Source organism: Rattus norvegicus, chromosome 9, assembly GCF_021556685.1.
Source record: "Rattus norvegicus strain SHRSP/BbbUtx chromosome 9, alternate assembly SHRSP_T2T, whole genome shotgun sequence".
NCBI lineage: Eukaryota > Metazoa > Chordata > Mammalia > Rodentia > Muridae > Rattus > Rattus norvegicus.
The window spans coordinates 70,003,133-70,023,134 of NC_141542.1; the positions used below are offsets into that span (position 1 = coordinate 70,003,133).

Here is a 20,002-nt window from a genome sequence, read left to right on the forward strand (position 1 = left end):
TAAAAGGTGAGAGATTAGATTCTGGGAAATAGTCAGGCACTGGAGATTCACCATGAGTGTTGTTGTGAACAGACGCATGAACCTGAGAAGAGGTAAGTAGCCGTGCGACAAGACTAAGATTAGAATAAATAGGATAACTGGATACAAGCTAACGGGAATGAGTCAAAGTTTTTGGCCTAGGCTATTACTCATAAATAATTCAGTCTCAGAGTTGCTACTTCAGGGAACTCGGGCATGGGTAAAAACGCCCACTTACAGCTTCCTGAGTCAGTTGCCTTCTGCCATGTCTCCCTGACATTAAGGAATCTCTCTGCACCATAAGTCCAAATAAACTCTTTCTTTCATGGTCATATTATCTTATCACAAGCCAGAAAAGTAAATGATACATAAGTGTGCCTGTAAAATCTATATAATAAATATGTTCTGTCTCGTCTCTTTACTCCCCACTGTAACTTTGATTAAGCTGATTGCTTTCTTCCTTGTTTAGCTCCTAACGCACCATTAATATTACCATTTTATCTTCCTGAAGGCAAAATGCTCACACCCTGAAAGACAAAGCGCCTCTCTAAAATATGCTACTTTCAAAGATTTTATGCAGGTAATATTTGTGGTGGTTTGAATGGTCAGTGTCCCTCAGAGTCTTGAGCATTACAGTACTTGGGCCACAGTTGGTGGCACTAGCTGGGTAGGTTTAGGAGGTGTGGCCTTCCGGAAGGAAGTACTTCCCTTGGAATAGACTTTGAGAGTTTAGAAAGTTTAAAGCAAAATTTCCAGTTATCTCTTTCAGCTTCCTGGCTCAGGATGTTAGCTTCGGTTTTGCTGCCATGGCTCCTGCCTTACAGACACCTGTGCCTGTGGAACCGTAAGCCCAATTAAACTCGTTCTTCTATAAGAAGAACGTTGCGTTGGTCATGGTATTTTCACACAGTAACAGAAAAGTGATATAGCATCCCTGAGAAAGTAAGAGAGGGGGAACTTAACACATAGAAACCTTTCCTGATGGAAATAATGTATGTCAGGAAACACAAGGGAAATAATGCTAAAAATAGATTTACTTATACCTGATTAGTTTCTAGTTTAGTTTTTTTTTTTTAGATATCATTAACTCATTCAAATATAAGGTTTTATCTACATGTGAAAGGAAATCTAACCAAATAGTTTAAATGAATAATTTCCAGGTCCATGTTTCTCAGGATGTTGGCTTTAAGAAAGTCTAAGGCTCTGGCGTATCACTGCTTCTTTCTTTCCACTGGTACATGATGCTGTTTTCCTCCTGGAAAATTTCCCCTACCAGCACTTAGAAGCAGCCCCAGCTTCCTGAATTATATCTGACAAAGCACAGAGGATCTTGAAGTAGGTCCTGTGGGTTAGTGAGAAATTTTCTCTTCCAAAACTTGAGTAATTGTCTCTTTAATTTCATTGTCCATAATTGGTTCCTGTGCTTAATCCTGAGTCAGTTCCATTAAGGGTGGAATGCAATATTGCTCAGTACATCAAGACCATCAAAGCCATTCCCTGGATGTAGACAGTTCACTGCAATCTCACTGAAAATTGGGATACTTCATGAGGAGTAGGGAAGGTGTTCATAGTAAGAAGTTTCTTAAATATCAGCTAGAACCCCTGCTTCTTTCTGCACAAAGCTTCTGTGCTGTGCTCATGTGCTGGTTTCATTTTTTTTTTCCGGAGCTGGGGACCGAACCCAGGGCCTTGCGCTTGCTAGGCAAGCGCTCTACCACTGAGCTAAATCCCCAACCCCCGTGTGCTGGTTTCATGTGCAAGGCTTCATTCTCACTTCCCTTGGAATCTGGTATGCACCTGACCAAGACTTGACATGTAAGAGTTGTGCGACCTCTAACTGTAACACCCCAGACCCTCCTTTCTATGACCAGTTATTTCTGTGGCTAGTGAAACATCCCAAACATCCTCTTAGGAGCTCCGTCTGACCTGTCACAGACTCCCAGAGGTGGTCTTTATAGGCAGTAACTAGGCAAGTGGGTTATCTAAAACCCAGACCCTAAGCACATTTGTTCAGGAGAGAACCAGCTCCATTTAGGAGATGCCAGAAAGGCACATCGCTTTAGCACAGTCCCAGGGATGGAAATGATAGGAAGAAAATGGCAACAAAATTAAAGACTTTTTAAAAACTCACCATGATTAAAAATTAGACTGTGCATGACTGGTTAGATTTGTACCTTAATTACTTTGTTAACCTTATAATCTCTGAAATTCATTTTATGGACCACCAAAACACCTCTTTGGAGAGAAACATTATAGAAGAAAACAAAGCTTTATCATAAGCCTATATATCTAAAAATATATGAATTAAGATTCTTCTAACCCAAGTGGTAAAGTCTCAAAGCATATATTATCACTTCCTCAAAATCTTTCAAGAACTGAAAGGAAGCCTGAGGCAGGAGGAGGATTGTGAGTTTCAGGTCATTCTTGGCTGTATTCCAACCCTGGGCTTCTTGAGACACTTGTCTCAAAAAGCAAAAACAAAAACAAAACAACAACAACAAAGCAAACATTGAAGGGACCAACAGAATACCACAGAAGAATTCCACTTCACATAATCCAGTGTCTTCTGATTTCTAACAGGATATAGGGAGCCCCTCCCCCATCTAGCCTGTTGAGATATTTACTGCAGAGAAGGTTTCAATTCTCAACAGTTGCTTTTCCATTAAGAAAAGAAGTGTTATGAGGTTTTTGCAGAAGGTCAACCAAACTTCTGCAGAAAGCTGGAGAGGCTGGTCTTTCCCTTCCAGCTCTTATGATGCATGCAGGCATCCAGCCATCTGATTGGATCTCATATAAATGAGATGTAAATATGTAAAGGATTCACCCTGTGGCCATAACCCTGGGAGTAGCTGGATTCAGAGTATCAGATTCTTTTCCTTGAGTCGCAGAATTATACTGATTGTTTTCTGGATGATCTCAATACTTAAATACTTAATACTATACATCTTTTTTTTTTTAGATAAATTAGTTTCGAATTAAAGTTAAAACGACAACAAAGAAATACAAAGGGCTAGGAAAGTAGCACTTGCATAGCATGCAGAAGACTCTGGGTTCCACCCCAAGTATTGCCAGTATACAAAAGAAGTCCCAAAGATGGCCAAAGTTAGAGATGATGGGTGGTTAAAAGAAAGAAAGTGTTAAAGGCATCAGCTCCACATGGCCTTCCCATTTCTCCATAGATTTGGTTTGTGGAAATGGTTATATCATTGTGTCTCTGTCCCTCTCCCTGTCCCTGTCACATGTGTACCTGTCACAGCATGCAGCAACAATCCCAAGGAAACAACCTCACAAACTCAAAGCTGGAGCATTGATAAGAATTTCTTTGCACTTTATACAAAGACTTTTTTTTCAACTTGGTGCTTTGCTAAGACAACTGAAACTTTCTCACTGAGCTTAAACAGGTGGATGTGGACCCACTAAAGTGTCTCATTGTCTTAAATGTATCTAGAGCAGGAAGACTGAGGAATTGCGAATGCTTAACAATTCAACTCTGTTGGGCTGTAGGATCTTACAGTTGACAAATTATTGATCTTTCTCTAAAAAAATTAAAATCCACCTGTGCCATCTGTTTATAAAACAGATGAGAGATGCTGTGGAAAATCTTTCCCTTGGGAAATATCCGTGTAGCCAACCTGAGAGAAGTCTAGGCACTTTTGAAGAGGCTTTGGTACAAAGAGCCCGCTCTTCACAGCCATTAGTTGGGCAAAACAAAGACAGTTTCCTCTGGTCCCTATTTTAGTTTGCTCTTTGAACTCCCAACAGTTTATTGTTATTGTTATTACTTTTAGTTTGGCACAGATTCTTTCAAAAATTATCTTGGTTCCCGTTTTTGAAGTCTTTTTCTTGGGCAAAAGAAAAAACTTTTGCCGACTATAGTTTGTAACGTGATCCACCTCTGCACCGTCACTTATTGAAGGATGCAGCCCGGGGAGCATCATCAGCTCTGATCCCAGCCGCAGCCTGGATGTGAGGCACAGCAGCAGGACCTGGAGATCTAAGGTAGGTGCAACGCAGTATCTCAATGTAAACATGGGTAGATGCAAGCCAGGGATGGAGTTTCACGTGCTGGAGGTACACAGCCCCTCTCTGTCAATACATCTTAATATGATTAAGTTCTATCAGTACATCTCATATCCATCAATACAGCTCGCCTCCATCAACACTTCTTATCTCTATCAATTGTGTGACCTTTATCAGTAATGCTCATCTCTATCAATATGATTCATTATCATAAGTACAGATCATTTCTATCAACATAACTCATGTCTATCAATACTAATTATCCCTCTCAATACTGCTCATCTATATCAATATAACACATCCCTATGGATAAGACTCGTCTATTACTATATCTCACCACTATCAATATAACCCCTTTCTGTCAATCAACGTATCTTTGTCAAACTGAGTTCTCTCAGAAAGATTTTCTATCTTTTACATAATACTCTGGGAAACATTTCCCATGGTCACCCAGTCATTTCCATGCGAATAGTCATCCATGGTCACTCATCACTACAGGGCATTGTGCAGTGTTCCTTGACAGCAGTAACTAAATTGGCAGAGTTATTTTTTTAAATATATCAAATTATTTTTCAGCATTTTTTCCTTTGATAGAATCATAAGAATCTAAATCTGACCCCGAGGCTTACAGCATAGCTCAGTAGGGGGACTCCAGGCCTTGGGTTCAGTCTCTAGTAGCACACACAGACACACACACACACACACACACACACACACACACACACAAAATCAATCAATAAATGAATCTAGATAATTCTTCTTTATGAAATTTACAAGTTTGGCTCTGTGAAATTTGTTTTTTCTTTGAGATTTTTCTCCTCGATATATTTTCCTAGAATAATTCGTGATTAATTGATTCTTCCTTTAAGTTTTATTTTCCAAGTCTTATATACAAAGTTTACCTGACAGATTGTGTGTGTGTTTGTGGTGGTGGTAGTAGTGGTGGTAATGCTGAGAATTGCGAGCACATTGCATCAATGACTCTGGCACTGAGAAATAAAGTTCAATACGTCTAGGACATCTATATGATAAGCAAGTATATGCACATATACACAAATGCAGGCATATAAACACACACATACATATAAACAAAAATAAACCATGAGCATGAGTAGTTTAAAAATGATCACCTAATGCTTTTATAAGCATAAACTTTATTAAGGAATATAACAGCTATAAATAAAACTAATGTAAATGTATAGTAATGAAAGGTTTTATTTTCGGGCAGATATGACAGTAGTTTAACCATTTTGATTTGTTGTATTCCCATAGACTTTATAGTACTAAATAATGTATTCTGATATCTATATTATCAATATGGCAGAAGCCTTTTAAAATCAATTAAAACTAAAGACCTGAAAATCTGTAGTTATTAACTGATTAAAAGGAGGTTAACAAGATTAAAGACAGGTAAGTAACAAATAAAAGATGTAAATTGATGGCAGGATTGTGGATAACATCTAATAAAGTATTCCGTACTAAAAAGTTACCTAACAACTATAATATTAGGGCTGGGCATGTAGTCCAATAGTAAGTAGAGTAACAGCTTACCATTTGTGGAGACATGGGTTCAACCCTCAGTGCTACATTAAATTAAATTAAAAATTTTAAACTATGTATTGATCTTCTATTTTCAAGTAATATCTGAAGAGATGTTTCAATTTGCCTTTTAATTTCTGTTGTGTTCATTCATCCACTCTACAAACATTAATTGATTTACTTGTAATTCAGTACTGGAAATGCGAAGATGAATAGCATACTAAACTTGTGCCCAGAAAACTGTTAATCTATTGTCCCCGCCAGCGAGGACCCAGTTATTCAGGGTCCTGAAGAGGCTTTCTACCTGTGGGCCAAAATGGGGGTGAAGAGAAGAAGGAGACCAAGCAAAAGTTCTGTTGTCAAGGTCTCGTTTATTGGGGTGAATGTTACAGCTTTTAAGGCTTTCAGGTAGGGGGAGTGTCCTTTGTGAAACACAGAGGAGGGGGAGGTGCGGATATAGGCAGTGATAGCTGGAGGCAAAGAGGTCAGGCAGTGGAGACACTGGGTGTTGATTCAGGAGGTAACAGGTATCTGCTAAGGGAGCTGAGGCATCCCTTGAATGTTATCTTCCTGTGCCGTAAATTCATGGGAGAGGCTTTCATTCAACAATCTTAAGACTTAATGTAGTCATCTTAGGGGTGAGTCTCTGTGGCCAAACAGCCCAAGTCACCTAGCCACTTTGAGCCATGCAGTCAAAAATCGACTAGGCCCAAATCCAATACGGCTCCGAGCATCTCCCCCATTTTTCTTTTATAAAAGACCATTAGGTGGAAGTAGTGGTCTGAGAGAGATCAGACATGCCTCACAGAGTGCCCAGCTCGGCCATGGTGAGCCACTCTTGCAGTTAGGACTGTACCCCAATGGCTAGGAATGAACTTATGCTGTAACACACCGTTCTGGGCTATACGTGTGTTTATTGGGGGAGAAACTGGGCCGAGGAGCATTTGACCGGCCCGTACATTTAAACGGGGTGTAGCCACCTCTGTCTTAGGATCGACCTTTCGAACCCCAGCCTTATCCGTCATAGGATTACCTTGTCGCCCCCAAGGTTCCTGTCTTAGATTGGTCAAGGGTCAGAGGAAGTTGCCCATCCCTGAGGATAGCTACATTGGATCATCTTCTCATTCCTCTTACTTGAGCCCAGGGGCGAAAGAGTAGGAGCCAGATGGCATTAATATAAGAGATTGTGGAAATTGAGCCTCTCCCGATGATAAGTAGTGGGCACCTCATCTCGTTCTCCTCAGCTGCTATGGCCATACTACCAAGGGCCTAGTCAAGCCTCTCCTGTAATAAAATTTAGAATTCCCAATTGTTAGCAACTACTTCAGAAAGTTCACCCACTGTGCTTGCCTAACAATAGCACCAGTTAAGGCAGCAAGAGTCGCCAGGGGAATGAGGGGGGCGGGGTAACAGCTGGAGTCCAGTCTTCTGCAGCAAGCAGCAGTGCACAGAGGGTCTGAGCATAGGCCGTGGTGGGACGGGAACACGCAGTGGTAACACTGACTGTAGCAACGCCAAAATTTCTGTGATGACAAAAGATGAGTGGGAATCCTCCATATTCCTCCAAGGACACAGGAATGACTCCAGGGACCCGAACCAGGAGAGCTGAATCTTCATGCTCCCAGGATCAGCATGGCTCACCAGCCACTCGGGCAGCTGGCACACTCCTGTAGCATCCTGTAGAAAAAACACAAAGATTCCCTCTTCCCCATATAAAATATCTGAACAGGATCATGCCAATATGTGGATCTTTCTATTTCACCTAGGCAGAAGTATAAACATACTTCTTAGTTGTAGGGTGCCATAAACTCAGAGTGTTTCTTGGCATCCAAATTTTAAAATTAAAATAAAAGGAGCATATTTTAGCATACAGGGATAACTCCCCTTTTTTATTTATTAAAATATTGTTAAAATATTATTTATTAAGATAAGTCCTTGAGGATTAAATTGAGGACACTGAGCACTTGTATTTATAAATTGACTTTTATACCAAATTATTATCTCTAGCATTATTGTTTTGGATATATAAAGAATGAGATTTTTTGACTAATTGTTTCTATGTAAGGCCTATAATCTGTCTGGTATCATTGTCCTCCCTTGCTAAGGGGTCTAGGCAATCCAGTTTGAATTCTTAAATGGCCTATAAAGGAACAGTACTTAGTGCTCTTAACCACTGAGCCATCTCTCCAGCCCCTCACCAGCTTTATTTACCTAAACATAAGCATTAATTAGAAATGTCAACTCCTGTAAACATTGTCTAGATTTAGTCATACTAGAAATCCCTGAGTTGGCAGGGTGAGGCTGGGCATTGAAAGTAAGCAAATGGAGTCTTCCTCTTTTTGTGAGGGTGTGTTATCAACTCCATTATCATTTTTATAATTTGAGGGCTAGTAGTATCTAAAAAGGGAAACTTTTTAATCAACTGTAAACCATAAGCCATACATTGGCTATCAGTATATGACTTAAAAGCTTGATTTTTTTGGGGGGGTTCTTTTTTTTCGGAGCTGGGGACCGAACCCAGGGCCTTGCGCTTCCTAGGTAAGTGCTCTACCACTGAGCTAAATCCCCAGCCCCGATTTTTTTTTTAAAACAGTGGCTACAGCACGTAATTTAATAATCTGTGCTAAAGCAGGGGAAACTGAAGAGAATAAACAAGTGATCCAATCATATATGTAGCCTTTTCATTAGATGAACCACCTATAAATATAGTAAGCTCATTTCCTATGAGTTGCATGCACAAATTTATAGGAAATACAAAAGCATGCAAAGAGTAAAATTATCAATTTTGCCTGAGATTTGTATATGTGATAGGCCAAATATCAGCATTTTGTAATAACCAATTTAATTGTTGTTTGGAATAAGATATGTTTTACCAGGTTTCTTTTTTAAAATACTTCCATGACTCTAGTCTACAATTCTGTATTAACACAACTTAAGCTTTATCTCCAATGAGGATAACAAAGGAAGGCTTAAGTCCTCTGGTAAGGTGAGATATTTAGTCAATTAACATATCCTTAGAAGCTTAAAATTAGCTTTAAATATTCTTTTCTGGAGTAGTGTAACAGCTACTCCCCAAATATTAAAGCTCATTTTGAGAGCAAAGGTTTGTAGTAAAAATTTCCATATACACTGAAAGATTTAAGGTTCTAACTTCTTACATTGAAGAAGCGACAAAATCACATAATATAAGGCTATTAGCCATTCTTTTGTAAAATTTTTAATGATATCACTTTGTGGGCTCTCTAAAATTATAAGCAAGCTCATGAAATGAAAACTCACAATGGCCAGGACGTAAACAAATTGTATAAAATCAGTCCTCTAAATCTATCTTGAAATGGCAGTTGGAGTAAGCAAACTGGCTGTAATGCTCTCACAAGTTCTAAAACCTCATCAATCTTTCGTAAGTCTTGTAACAATCGCTATCTGTTTGATTTTTTTTCTTTTTTTTTTTTCTTTTTTTTTTCCTTGTCAAGCCAGAAGAGGAAAAGGCCTCTGGTTTCTTTATGGACCAAACTATATATCTAAAGTACAGCACTTAGCAGGTATCTGTGAAGCACAGTGGGGAACCCTGGCTGAGACTTCGGTAACAAAGGACAGACTATGTGGCCTGAATAAATTAGGGAAATAACCAGGAAGGCCAGCCTAATTCTGACTCAGGTGAGAAGTACCTGGCCAGACTGCCAGTTGGGAACAAAAAGCTTCCACATGCAAGGGCAGGGCTCAGCAGGGGTCAAACCTTGTTGGAGATCCAGAAGGGTCTTGTTGTGGCTGAAAACATTCCATGAATGTAAACTTCTTGTGCTGTAAATTACAGGGAGAGGCTTTTGATCCTACAATCTAAGGCTAAGGCCAAACAGTGACAAGGCAACCAGGCCCATGTCACATGTTATCTAGAATGACTATCTAAATTATAATTTTAAGCCAACTTTCTGTTACCAATGTTACACCTTTTTAATCATATCTAATAACTTAAAAGCCAATAGTACATAACCAAGGTGTGTAGAGCATATTTATACATTTAAAACCAATCAGAAACAAAATTGAAGTGGCTATACATGTCCAGCAGACTTAGGCTTCTAGCTACAGATGTAGGCTCCAAAAGCCAATTGAAACTGTTTTTTATTTATTGTTCTCTTCTTGAAACAAGTTAAAACCAAGTCAAGGTGTGAACGACTGGCAGATAAAGTTTTTACCATTTTTTCTTTTGAACACGAAACATAAAACATTTAAACAACGAGAAACAAAAATCACAGACATAAACTGACAGACATGGATAGCTTGGTGTACCAAGGACAGACAATAGACAAAGAGGGAAAAAACTAGATGGTGTCCCACCCGAAGGGACCCACATATCCTACCTATGGAACCCAGAACCAGAAATAAGCATTTCTCCAATAGGAGCCAGCAGAGAGGCAGGACGTCTCCTGCCTTCCCTCTGTTCCTAGGAGAGCTCTAAAAAGTTTTTCTCTTTCTCCAAAGCATCCGCGGAGAGTCCAGCAGGACTGTTTTCCCCAAGCCCATTCATTCTCTCTCAAGTCTAGGGTGTAAACTATCTCTATTCAGGATCCAAAGACTAAAATATAACTCTAAAAGAACACATATGCAAAAACACTTTACCATTACCTTGTCCCTTTTTTATTACAAGTTTTACTTAAGCTAGCCCCACACTGCTTAAAATTAACCAGGGACACCTTTCATCAATAAAACAAAAAAACTAGATTAAATCCTTTTTCTTAACTCTTAATCCTCTCTCCCTGAGTGAGCGCTTGATCTCTCCTATGAAACAAGCCTCTTAAATCCATACCTTCCCCATGGCAATTAGACGACAATTATTCGACCGGTCCTTACCTCCCTCTTCAGCAACGCAGGAGCAATACGGCCTGAAGAGTCCTCCATTCCCGCTGCAGCTCTCTTATCTCCGTCGTCCTGTAGTCAGCCTTGCTTCGGGGTCCCTGTGTTCGGGCGCCACTTGTCCCCGCCAGCAGGGACCCAGTTATTCAGGGTCCTGAAGAGGCTTTCTACCTGTGGGCCAAAATGGGGGTGAAGAGAAGAAGGAGACCAAGCAAAAGTTCTGTTGTCAAGGTCTCGTTTATTGGGGTGAATGTTACAGCTTTTAAGGCTTTCAGGTAGGGGGAGTGTCCTTTGTGAAACACAGAGGAGGGGGAGGTGCGGATATAGGCAGTGATAGCTGGAGGCAAAGAGGTCAGGCAGTGGAGACACTGGGTGTTGATTCAGGAGGTAACAGGTATCTGCTAAGGGAGCTGAGGCATCCCTTGAATGTTATCTTCCTGTGCCGTAAATTCATGGGAGAGGCTTTCATTCAACAATCTTAAGACTTAATGTAGTCATCTTAGGGGTGAGTCTCTGTGGCCAAATAGCCCAAGTCACCTAGCCACTTTGAGCCATGCAGTCAAAAATCGACTAGGCCCAAATCCAATACGGCTCCGTGCAATCTATTTTTTGCAACATTCATGAAGTGCATTCCAGAACTGCAGAGAGGAGGAGGAGGAAGGGCAGAGACAGGAGAGAGATGGACTTCAGTGTTAGATGCAGATGCAAGAAGCATGGTTTAGGGTCTCTCTTCTGGCAGTCTCAGGCTATAATCCTGAACTGCCATCATTGGACCCTCATATAAAACTGTATGAAAGTGTGTTTTAAACTGTAAAATACTTTTTAAATGAAATTTTTTTATCTTACAAATGTTTCCTGCAAGAATACCATTGTCTTTTTAAGTAGAAATTTGATTCTATAATCATGTTCTTCTTTTCTCTAAATTTTCTATTTCCAAATTCCAACAGCATGAATAAAACCAATAAATTGTCAAACAGTCAGTGGGCAGGTGCACCCTGATCTTAGAGAAAGTGGTAGCAAACAAAGAAGCTCTCTGATTGCGTCAGTCTCAGGTGTAGACTATGGCCACTCCCTCTTCTACTCTGTTAATTCTTACTGGGGCCTTTCTTAGTTTGTTTCTTTCTATAACAAAAACCACAATGTCAAGCAAATTTTGTTATACTGGTTCAATGTTTTCGCAAAATGCCCATTTTTCCTTAAAGCCAGTCATAGCAAAAGCCGCACAGATCAATAAGGCATTATTTCCTCTTCCACAGACTGGAGCAGAAATCATTATAAGGTGCAGTCAGCAGGTTGTGTTGAATTTAAAGGATCACAAAGAAGATCCACAAAAGGTTCCCAGGAACCAGTCCTCTGCTGGAGCTGGGTGTCTGCTGAGCGGCATCTTACCTTGCTTCCTGGTCCATTTTGTGGGGCCTTTACCTTCCTAGATTACTGCATTAAGTTGGATTTGTAGTATGCTCACAGTCTAGGGTAGAAACAACAATTGTCAATATCGTCCCTCGGTATATTGGTGTAGTTGGGTCTGAAACAGTCATATTTCAGCAAGAGATGAAAAAGGGAGACTAAAGTCATTCTCTTGGTAAAAAACTGCCTGTACTTATTTTGAATGATGAGTCATTCCAGAACGTTTGCCGTCAAAAGTGAGCTATGAAAACCTTGGAAGAGTAGGAGAAAAAGTCAAAACAATTTTTAGTATATTATTTCTTTCTTGAATTTACTTTCATTTTTTTAGTCTCAAGATTTTTTTTCTTTATTTAAAATGCCATTCCAAGGTAGCAGATATTATAAAAGTGATTTGTGAATACTTACTCAAGGAAGCCAAGGAAATGAAATTATGCTTCAAGAAGTTAGAACCCCATTCCACCTGAACTTTCAGCACGAGTGCATTTGGGGAGGATGACGTCTACCACGAAAGCATATTATCCACTCTCAGCAGTGGACAGACAGACTTCCCCAAAGCAGGTATAGATTTAAAAAGAAATTATTTGGGAAAAAAACGTACTGAGCCTTCTCTCTAAATATAAAGTGGCATTTCATCAGGCTTGATCATCTTTTATGATCACAGATGCTCAACAATCTAAAATCAGCTAAATGTTATTCTCTTCTAAAATGGCTAAGTGTATTTCCTTTAAGCTGTATTCTAAAACAAAAACAAACTTTACCCCTTTGAAGAAACTGCAGGAAGCCATATGGTCCCACCCAAAGTTCCTTCGGGCAAAATGGCCTCCTGGGGAAGAAGCTTCCAGGTGTTCTAAAGAAAGAAGCTTTCATGTTCCTGCACAGTAACAATGGCACTTCCTGTTTTGACCTCTAACTAAACTGAGGCTATCAACCGGTTTTCATGCAGTAAACCAGTTTTAATTTCCCTCATTGTGTGTATAGAGTTCAAATGGAGAGAGCCACTGCAGGATTTTCCCAAGGACATGTAAATTATGTTACTGCAACCTCACAAAAGGTTCAATAATTTATGCTAACCCAGTTGTTGAGCTGGGCATTGGTGCCAGTATAAGGTACAGATTTCCTTCTCTATGGTGGTTTGAAGTTACTTGCTGTTTTCCTTAGCCCATGTATTATTAGAGCTTTAACAACCTCAATGGGTTAAGACTCAGTGATTCCTCTCTTCTGTGTAAATTCTTCCTTTTCTTTTCTTTCCTTCTTCCTTTTATTATTGTCATTTATGTATGTTTTTGGATAAAGTTTTCTTAGTTGATGCTGGCCTCAGCATCTCTTGCCTGTATATGCCAATATGCCCTCCTAAAGTATTTTCTGTTAAGAGAGAGAGAGAGAGAGAGAGAGAGAGAGAGAGAGAGAGAGAGAGAGAGAAGAGAGAGAGTCAAAAGTTAGGCTAGGGGAAAAGGAAAAAGGAGAAAAATATAGAAAAATGAATGAAAAGACCATCCATTCAATTTTTTTAAAAACCTAGTTATCAGAGTCAATAGAAAAATAATTTGACTTTCCTATCAAATGGTATAAAGTTTTCTTCTTAAATATAAAAATATATATTGGGCTGGAGAGATGGCTCAGTGGTTAAGAGCACTGACTGCTCTTCCAGGGGTCCTGAGTTCAATTCCCAGCAACCACATGGTGGCTCACAGCCATCTGTAATGGGATCCGATGCCCTCTTCTGGTGTGTCTGAAAACAGCTACAGTATATTCATCTAAATATAATGAACTAATTTTAAAAATAAAAAATAAATGCATATATTATTAGAAATGTATTTCATTTAAAATAAGTCTACACAGATATAAATGTTTATATGGCTGATTCATTTAAACTATTTCAGCAAATTGGGATAAATACAATAAAAGCAAAATCTTCTGGGTGTTGCAATTATTATTGTCACTAATTGATTATGTGTCACTTATTTTAAAAATGTAAAGTCCATCTATTTTAGACATACTTTCCAAATTGTTACCCAGACCAAATGATATTAAAGAACAAAATATTCCTCAGCAGAAGATGATGCAAACATCCCCAAAGCAGAGGATCTTGGGAGCCATGCAGCTAACAGCAACTTGTAAAGACTAGAATCTGTGCAACAGGATTTGCAGATGTTTCCTTAAACATCAGTGGGAGATCTGCGAAAACCAAAGACAATTAGGAAAGAGGGGTTTCAGAAGAATGCATTCTGGGATGGAAATAAGCTTAAGGTGCTAAAGTCTCTTTGACACAATCTGTTGGTTAAGTAGTCTTAAAAATGTGTGCATCTGAAAGAACAGGGATCCAAAGCAATATCCTCCTCCCATGGCTGTTAATTCCTGAAAAAAAAAATTAAACCAGATCAGGAGACAGTGGCCAAACATATTCATTCCTACTGTAACATATAATTTTCCATACAGGATAGTGGCCCACGTACATGCTGATGTTTCTACACATCACAGTAATTTGAACAATAAATACTCGTCAAAGTAGTTAGCCACTTAGGAAAATGCGGGCACAGATCAGGAACAAAAAGCTAGAAAATTATTAAAATGATTAGATAAATAATATATGCAAAACAGTGATGAAAGGGAATAATGTTGCTGGCATGAGCTTATCTCTTGCAATAGATCATTAATCCCCAAATGGTTGGTTTCATTATAGGTTATACTCAAAAAGTCAAAACAAACTGACTGTTAAAAATTATCATCAGTAGGTAAAGGGCTTGCTGTTCGAGCCTGACAACCTGAGTTCAATCCTACATAGTAGAAGCGGAACCAATCCTTACAAATCATCCCGACCTCCATTTCTGAGTTCTATCCCCAGCACTCACATTAAATAAATAAATAATAAATAAATAAATAAATAAATAAATAAATAAATAAATAAATAAATGGTAGAAAACAAGCCCAGACTGGCTTGTAACTCCAGTGTTGGGGAAGCAGAGACAGGAGGATCCCTGGGGCCTTCCTGCCCACCTATCCTAGTTGGCATATGAGAGACCTAGTCTAAAGTCAAAATTGCAAGAAGCCAAGGTAGATGGTTCCTGAGGAAAGACACCAGAGGCTGACCTCAGGTCTTCACATTTACATGCACGAACAGATGCGCGACTATACACACATAAGTATAACACACACACCACACACTCACACATGAAAAGAAAGTATACACATTAAGACATGCTTAAAAACATGTGTCCTATCCATGCTACTGAGATTACATATAGAAGAGTCAAAGACTGACAAAACCAAAGCCATGATCCTGCATTAGTATTTAACATTTCCTGAGGACTTACTATTGAACAAAAAAACAGGTAAGAATCCTGCTTTCTTCATTTCCCCTGGCATTGCACTATGCATGCTGTCTCTCTCTCTCTCTCTCTCTCTCTCTCTCTCTCTCTCTCTCTCTCTCTCTCTCTCTTAATGTTGCACCTTGAGATTAGCTATAACAAAGGTCCAATTTTAGAGATAAAAGAAAATTACTTACAGGCCCAGACAGACCAGGCAGATGTATAGGCATTCCAGGTCACTGCCAACTATGAAGCACACAGGGGGGTCCACTTCCTGGGTAGAAACTACAACTCTAGCTATTGGAAAGCTGAAGTGTGAATTAATTGTTGATTACAACCGTCTTCCAACCTCAGACACTCCCAGCTTCCCAATGTAGGAGTTGCATTTCCAGCTCTGAGTTCCAAACTCTTTATTAAGAAACTACGTGGTTGAGAAGAAGCTTCAGGAGGAAGAATCAGGAAAATGGTGGGGGCAGGAGTAGCCATGTGAAATCTTCATGAATGTTGTGATTCACTAAAATACAGCAGGCATGTCAACATGGTAAAATTAGGACTCATCAGGAGTCATAGATGCCATTAGAGTCAGTTTTCCTTATTTTACTTTATGTGCTAAGCTAGGCAGGGCCTTGGTGTTCTCTCTCTCTCTCTCTCTCTCTCTCTCTCTCTCTCTCTCTCTGTGTGTGTGTGTGTGTGTGTGTATGTGTGTGTGTGTGTGTGTCTGTCTGTCTGTCTGTCTCTCTCTCTCTCTCTGTCTATGTCTCTCTCAGTTCTCTGTCTTCCCACAGTGTGTGTGTGTATGTGTGTGTGTGTGTGTGTGTGTGTGTGTGTGTGTGTGTGTGTGTGTAGAGGGAACATCATAAGGATCAAACGCAGGGCCTTGTAGTTGTTGGGCAAATACTAACCTGAGCTACAACTTTAACCCTAGTGATGTGAGTCTCAGAGTCTTTGTTTCATGTCTGTTGAAACTGGTGTAGCAGAAATGTGCTGTGTGAGAATCCTGAGTATGAAGCCAGCTTGAGCTGAATAGCTACTTTAAGAATATCCTGAGCCTCAATATTGGGAGACCTTGCCTCAAAAAAAAGGGGGAAATGCCAGTATTTGGGAGGCAGAGGGGTTGGATTTTTGTGAATTCAAGGCCAGCCACCATACTACAGTGAGAACCTGTCTCAAAGACAGTTGAGGGTTGAGGGGGTTGTCTGGCTAGGGAGAAGACTCTGTCGGGAAAGACCTGCTTCGCAAGCATGAGGAACCAAGTTTGAGTTTGATCTCCAAAAATCATGTAAAAAAAATCACCCTGGAGGAACAGAGGCAGATGATATCTGGAGCAGGGAGGCCAGCCAGCCCAGCCTTCTAGCCAGTTCTAAGTCAGTGAAAGACTGAACAGAAGAATGTTGACAGCACCTGAAGTGAATTGAATGAAAATTTCCCCACAGATTTATGTTATGTAAACACTTGGGTGCTGTTCGGTAGTACTGTTTTTCAGAAGCCTTTAGAAAGTGAAGCCGGGCTGGACAACGTATGACACTGGGTGTAGGCTTTGAGCCTACAACCTCACCCACTCTCAGTTCCCTCTTTCTACTTTCAGTTTATGGTACAAAACGTGATCTTTCCACTTTCTGGTCTGTCTACTGCTTCCATACCTTCCTCGTCATTTATGGAATCTTCTAGAGCCAGCCGCTGAATTCTTACTGAATTCTTTCTTCCATAAGTGGACTTTGGTCACAGTGTTCACACCACAGCAACAAAATTGTAACTAATACAGAGGTCAGCGTGAGAACGTGTACTGCTGCTGTGAAGACGTTGGCCACGACGTTGGGTTGGTTTGGTTGGCTTTTGTTGTGGCTGTTGTTGTTGTTGTTGTTGTTGTTGTTGTTGTTGTTGTTGCTGTTGTTGTTGTACTGCTCGTTTTGTTTTGTATGTGGAAGACTTGAGAACCTAAGACTAGAAAAACAGTTGAATACTGCAAGGCAGAGCTGAATAACGTATTCTAGCAGGAGCTTGGAAACAATACTGCTAAAAGTAATGCAGAAGGCAGAGGCCTAGTTCATGTGCTCTCAGAGGGGAATAGAGTCTCAATTAGCAACTGGGTTAGAAGCTATTTGTTTGACACTTTGGCAAAAACCTGACTACCTGTGTCTCAGTAGCTTTCCAGAGGCACAGTTAAAACGTAATGGACCAACTTCTTTCTTAAAGGAAAGGTCAAGACAGCATAACATGGAGTCTGTGGCACTGTTCTTACTGGCTGTTGTTATAAAAATGTACAAAGGAAAGTGCAAGAGGGGCAGACAGAAATGCAAAACATACAAAGTGGAGAGAAAAAAAAAACACGGTTTGAGCTAAGAGGGAGGCTGTAAATTGTTAAGGAGACACTTTCTGCTCCGTACTGGAGCAATGGGGCTGCCTTCAGGGTGAGATGGAGCCCAGTTTGCCAAAGGAGAAAGCTGGAGGGGTCACTTGCTCTTAGAAAACAATTGTTTCAATAAAAGTTGTGGCTAATGTGGCCAAAGGACCAGGGTCCATCTTAAACTGTTAAATTCAGGACTGATGGGGTCATGGATTCTTTCTCCCTGGCTTCAGATAGTCACTGAGGCCAGGCAAGGTGACACAGTGATGGAGTCACTGAAAGGAAAGGCCCTGAGTAGCCATTGTGTGAAGTTATAAAAGTGAGGCCTGGAGCTTGGGTCATGGTGGAGACCCCAGGATGCTGGAGATGTTAGAACCATGTAAGATCTAGCAAAGAGAGCTACATACAGGGAGTAGAACCAGTCCAAGGGAGAGACGTATATTGTAGGCAATAAATCTAGAAAAACAGAGCCATCTATAAACTTTATAATTAAAGTTACAGACACCAGACACAGAATTACAGGATTTGCTGTTTGAGTTCAAGTCTTTAATTCAATATTTTCCCATTATGCCTCTGTTCTTCCCTTTCAGAATGGGAGTGCATATTGACTATCATATATATATATATATATATATATATGATAGAAGTATGTAATTTTCCTTTTGATTTTATAGTGGGTAATACATAGTTAAGAATCTTGGACTTTTGAACAATGTGTGCACTGGTAAAGATTATGGAGACTTTTTAAGTTAGGCTAAATGCATCGTGTATCATGAGATAGTCATGTGTGTATTAAGCAGCAGGGAGTGGAATGTAGTGGTTTGACTGAGAAATGTCTCACATAGGGACAAGCTTGGTACAATAGAACTTCTCACAAAGGTTGCCCTGTGTGGGGGAAACATTACTTTATTCATTGTCTGTACTAAAGCTTAGCAATTGGCTGTGGGGGCCTTAAGGGTGAGTGAGCTGTGTAAGGGTGAACCAGAGATGTAACACTCTTTATGGGAACTTGAAGTATCGCAATGAGCCGCCATGTTCAGACTCTTGTCAGTAGGGTCCTGGTTACAAAAGAAGAGGTATTTTGAATTGTTTGGACTCCTCAATCTTAATATCTGCTACATCTACCCTTAAAATGAAATATTTACAGCTCTTTCCAGATAAAGCAATGTTTAATAGTTGATTCCAAAAGTTTTTTGAAGTAGGTAACACTAATATTTTTTTCTTATGATAATAAACAAAGATAAAACCAAAGTACAGAAATGGAGCTTTTAAAATTTTTTTCTTATCCTTTTTCTGATTCCTTTTTTTAAAGATTTGTTTACTATGTGACAGTATTCTGCCTGCAGGCCAGAAGAGGGCACCAGATCCCATTATAGATGGTTGTGAGCCACCATGTGATTCCTGGGGATGACCTCTGAAGAGCAGCCAGTGTTCCTAACCTCTGAGCCATCTCTCCAGCTCCCTGCCCCTCCTTTTTTAATGGGTGTTCCCTCTGCATGTACTGCATGAGTACTGCATGTACTGCATGAGTACTGCAAGTGATGCATGAGTGCAATGCTTACAGAAACTTGAAGATGGCACTGGATCCCTCGGAACTGGAGGTACAGACAGTTGTTAGCTACCATGTATGTGCTGGTAATCAAACCTGGGTCCCCTGAAAGAGCCGGCAGTATTCTTAAGTGCTGGGCCACCTATCCATCCAGGAGAGATGGAAGTTTTTGACTCACCATTTTTTGTCCACATTTATTGACAAGACTAGACAGCTGACATTTCTAGGTGTGCTAAGTGAAGAAAAGGAAAGAAAGTGAAGGGTATTGTTTGCTTTCGTCTAGAAATCTAGCTTATGTACAGATAAAATCCAAGAGGAACCAGTAGTGCTCATATACAGGTACATTTGCCCTAATTTAAGTCCTGATGTTGTGATAAGAAAACCTTCCCAAAAGCCATTAATTACAGCAGAATTCAGGGAAGTAGAGACTTGGCTCAGATAATCCCACCATGTGCCCAGTCAAAAGCGCAGAGAAATGAATGCAGGAATAATTACTACTTGGGTTGTTTTCTTTACTCTTATATGGTCTAGAACCCAAATCCAAAAAAAGTTCCAACCCACATCTATTAATGTAACCAGCAATCCCCACAGATTTGTCCACAGGCCAACCTGACTTACACATCCTTCATTGAGAATCTCTTCACAGGTCGTTTCAGGTTGTGTCAAGATAAGAATTAAAACTATCAAAACATTTTAGGATATTATAAGAGAAATGTAAAGCTTTTAACTATATCAAAGAAGTCTCTAAATTAGAACCCCTGGTTCATGCCACCCAAAGCAGCTCAGAATAAAACACGTAGAGCTTCTAATACAGAGAAATATTTCTTCATGTTGTCAGACTTCTGATACTAAATGGGTCATCTGTCCCCCTAAATTCTTTAAGGAAATGGAAAGATTAAGCTAGAAGTACCCAACTTTCAACATCTGCAATGCCACAAGCTCTCTGATGGACTCTGGAGGACAGACTTT

General features: G+C 39.9%; 1 protein-coding gene and 1 long non-coding RNA gene across 5 annotated transcripts in view; one reads left to right on the top strand and one right to left on the bottom strand.

Moving 5' to 3' along the window:
- The first annotated feature begins 3,913 nt into the window (after positions 1 to 3,913).
- The window catches only part of Slc39a10 (solute carrier family 39 member 10), a 123,365-nt gene continuing 107,276 nt past the window's right edge, over positions 3,914 to 20,002 (top strand). Inside the window, exon 1 of the mRNA XM_087566669.1 lies at positions 3,914 to 4,017. The gene's annotated coding sequence lies outside the window, so the exon portion shown is untranslated. The remainder of the gene's footprint in view (positions 4,018 to 20,002) is intronic.
- LOC120094685 (uncharacterized) overlaps positions 5,929 to 20,002 on the bottom strand; it is a 37,744-nt gene continuing 23,670 nt past the window's right edge. For 2 of the 4 annotated variants that reach the window (XR_015629553.1, XR_015629552.1), the window contains 3 exons: positions 10,426 to 10,599; positions 9,314 to 9,378; positions 5,929 to 7,254 (listed from right to left, as the gene is read on the bottom strand). This is a non-coding gene — a long non-coding RNA (uncharacterized LOC120094685). Of the gene's footprint in view, positions 7,255 to 8,163; positions 9,379 to 10,425; positions 14,191 to 16,780; positions 17,082 to 20,002 lie in introns of those variants that run through there. The other 2 variants (XR_015629555.1, XR_015629554.1) reach the window with 2 other exon arrangements.